Source organism: Triturus cristatus, chromosome 8 (assembly GCF_964204655.1).
Source record: "Triturus cristatus chromosome 8, aTriCri1.1, whole genome shotgun sequence".
Classification (NCBI taxonomy): Eukaryota; Metazoa; Chordata; class Amphibia; order Caudata; family Salamandridae; genus Triturus; species Triturus cristatus.
The window spans coordinates 300,330,061-300,333,822 of record NC_140591.1 but is presented as its reverse complement, the minus strand read 5'-3'; the positions used below and the strand labels follow the sequence as shown (position 1 = coordinate 300,333,822).

The 3,762-nt window shown below is 47.2% G+C and overlaps 1 protein-coding gene across 1 annotated transcript in view; it reads left to right on the top strand.

The window, feature by feature from the left end:
* The first annotated feature begins 1,832 nt into the window (after positions 1 to 1,832).
* LOC146802013 (gap junction beta-2 protein-like) overlaps positions 1,833 to 3,762 on the top strand; it is a 34,957-nt gene continuing 33,027 nt past the window's right edge. Inside the window, exon 1 of the mRNA XM_085621560.1 lies at positions 1,833 to 2,141. The gene's annotated coding sequence lies outside the window, so the exon portion shown is untranslated. The remainder of the gene's footprint in view (positions 2,142 to 3,762) is intronic.

Genomic DNA, 3,762 nt, shown 5'->3' with positions numbered 1-3,762 from the left:
AAATACAACTATTATTTTATTATAAAAAATGTAATAACATGTTTCATTTTAAAAATGGATGCAACATTATTTCATTATTAGGGGCATTAATTTAAATTAAAATGTACACATAACTAATCATCTTTACAACATAATAATTGAATATAATTTTCATGATTTAGGTGGGATCTTTTTATTTAAATCTTAATAAAAACAATTTTTGCTTAATTCAAACATTCAAAATAATGCATATTTAATTTAAAATGAAGTTAATGTTGTAGCTTTTTAAAATGTATCCACATGTCAAATAAATATCTTAAACAAATTTACATTCATATTTAACTTTAAATATTTTTAATATTCTTTTTTTAAGTTTACTATGTTTTTTTACTTTTCCCTATACTTTTCCATGGACAGACCTCGGCCCCGGTGACGTAGATGTCTGCATACATTTGCAAAGTTACAAGTAGTAATTTACACTCATGAATTAGACTCAACCCCCTGATTTCAGGTGTGGGGACATGTAAGCCAACACTTTGGAGTAGCTTTACACTTGTCAATGGTGAATAGACAAAAGTCAAGTTACTCTAAAGTGTAACAGTTAATTTACTCGCAGTAGATCTCCTTGTGTAAATAAGATTATCTTTGTTGAATTGTGCCCATTGTGTCCTTTCCCAATTTCCTGCTGATGAGACACACATCCCTCCTTCATGTCCTCTGTTCTACTTTTACGCTTCTACAATGCTTGACTTCCTGGCCTCACAATCCTCTTCACCTGTTCCTTTTGTAATTAGTTTCCTCTGTCGTTCCTCTTTCCAAGGAAATGTGACCTCCTTAGTAGATGGGGTTCTCCACAGGATCAAACTGTGTGTTTTTAGGCACATTACATTAGCTCTATTTATCTCAGCACCCTTACTTGCCAAAATTGGGATTGTTAAAAAAAAGTTTTTCCGTGAGTAAAGTGTTCATTTAAAAAAAACTGGACGTGGACTTTCACTCCCAATTAGATTGTTTTTATTAGCCTACTTGTTTTTATTTATTTTTATTAGCCTACTTTCGGTTCTCAGTTTTCACCATTAACAGAAATCCTTCACAATCAGCTGTTAAACTTCCGAAAGATGTGTCCATTTCTTCTATCAGAAAATGTATCCAATAATTTTCAATTTCATCTTAACGAGATCGTCCCTTTTCACACTGGTGTTCACGTGCACTTTACTGCCTCTTATGCTAGTGTTTGATTCTGCACGAGTATTCACTTTTTACACCCCACACACATGTTCTCCACGTTCTCACTAGATTCCAACTCCTCCTTGTTTCAACATAATGGTCTGTTTCGTTTGCAAACCCTTCTCATGGAGCGGTGTCTGGAGTTCTGCATAAACTTGCACTATGCACGAACAGCACCTGCAGTCAGTCAACCGAGGCTTACGCTTTTGAGGCGTTCATGAAACGTTGCATTCTCAGAAGTAGAGTGCGCCACGTGCCCAGGGTGTGCTGCCCCTTCCGATGGGGGGCTAGTGTGTCAACTCCAGTGATTCCCCGCTGGTAATGAGTGACAGCCATAAACCTCAGGCTGTTTGCTTTCCTTGTCTCTTTGTTATTGGAGTATTGAGATTTCATTGTTCCAGCCGGCACACACCAGGCAAGGTGTGTATCGACTCTCAAACATCTGATAGTTTAAAAGTAAATGCTCCACGGGACCCTTTTATGAGTGAGAGATAAACCAATCTCTTCACTCACTTCTCTTGATGAAACACCTCAGGCGGGGTTGTCCGGAGGCTGCGTCGGCCTTCCTCCTCCTGCTCCTCCTCCTCGTCACCTCCTCCACTTTAAAACAGGTGCCTGCGTTTACTACGCGGTTAGTGAGGTGACCTCAGTGTAGAGAGGCCGCTGGTGACAGCGCAGCGGAGCACAAGACGCCAAAGTGCAGGTGGGTGGGGGGAGCGCACACACCCCCTTGCACGGAGCACCGGGAGCGGCCGAGGCACCAGAGGAGAGGCTGGGGGCCGGTACCGACAGAGAGGAGTCCGAGCCGGGACAGGGCACCTGCAGCAGCCCCTCCCTCACCGCAGACACCTGAGTGATGTCCGTGACTGCTGAGACAGGGACCCTCCAGCAGCAGGAAAGCCTCTGAGAGCAGGGAGCCTGCGACGCCGCCTCAGGTAAGAGCAATGCTGGAGACCGGAGGGAGGGCTGCGCGACCCCGACCTGACCACCAGGGGTCCCCATATTCACACTTAGAAAAGTATAAGTGTTTTTGCTGGTTTTCAAGTATAATGCACCCTGATATTGCACTGTTGACTGTTGTAGTGGCAGAAGCACAGTGCCATGAAACATTTGGACCCACAGCATTCAGCATATAACCTGTCCGGGACAACAATAAAATAACACTTTCATTGATGGACGGGCGCGAGTTGCCAAGAAGGTTTGGTAGGTAGAGGAATGCAGAAAACCCAACGGACCACATTTTTGAGGCTCCCCGCGAAGGAGCTAAATGAACGCATCACTCGTTTATATCAATCGACATAGTGTGTGCTCTCCTGTGTACTCGTGTCTCTGTTGTATGTGGAGCGTGGCATTCGGCTGCCCTACGGCAGATCAGCGGGCAGTGTTCCTCTGTGAATATTGTACATGAAAAGCCAGGCAAACACAAGGCTGGCCGCGCGCTCTTTGTGCGAGTGTCCGGCGCTGTGATGTGTAATGCGCGGTCATCTTTGCTCTGCTTCGCCTGTGATTGATACTTAAGTGCACAGTGGCGCATGTTCACACCTCACCTTTATTGCAGTCAGTGACTCATTTTTTCACGGACACTGTACACTGAAACCTATTTCGTGATGCATTTGCTCCAAGTGGAAACGACGTGTGCAACCCGTGCGGCTTTTTTTCCTGCTAGGTCATGACAGATGTAGGATAGGGACTCGGAGGCTTGATTTACTCTCTGGCATTTTCCCGGCAGGTTGGGCTGGTTGCAGGGCCGGTTGCAGGGCCGTGTAACAGGTTCCGGGAGTCTGTGGCGGCCACGCGCGTGTGGGACGGAGCAATATAACTTAAGAGACTTTTTCCACAGTTTCACTTCGCCTCAGTGACCTCCGTTAGGGTGAAAGTGATCCATGGAAAACGTATCGGGGGTTCGACGGGCATTGTGGGACATTCGGATCGCCTATTCGCTGTGGCGGACAGATTGCGTGGATGGGTACAATAAACTCAACTACAAAGGTTAATAATCGGGATTACACTGACACGCCTCATGACTAAAAGATGAGGATTGGGAAACTAGGGCTTAACCACCTCTGAGCTCACATGGACCAGCCCGCGCCCTGCCCGGGGCACCCTCGGATCCCAAAATCTGGAGGTAGCAGGCAGCAGGTGGGCAGGTCGCGAGCGTGGAGGGCAGGGTGTGCCGCAGAGAACTGGCACTGAGGAGTGGGCTGCAGGTGCTGAACGGCAAGGACAGCTGCTGGCAGTGGGCAGAGCAGAGAGGACGGAGTGACCAGGAGGGCGAGGGAAGTGTAGAGCGGAGACTGGGCAGGAGGGAGCGCGTGCAGCCGTATGTGGGTAGCCAGAAGTGCGCCATGAAGTGTGGACGCTAGATACAGGGAAAAGGTGAGTAAGTAGCCCAGTGGACGCCTGATCTTGGTCAGAGGTGAGTGGGTAGCTCAGGTCTGCCCGCTAGCGGGGTAGAGCATGGGGTGGGCAACTAAGAAGGGGTGTCAAGGAGTTCCCATTCAGCAACAGAGTATGAAGCAAAGAATAGCGGAGGAGAGTGGGCAGCCAGGGTTGGGC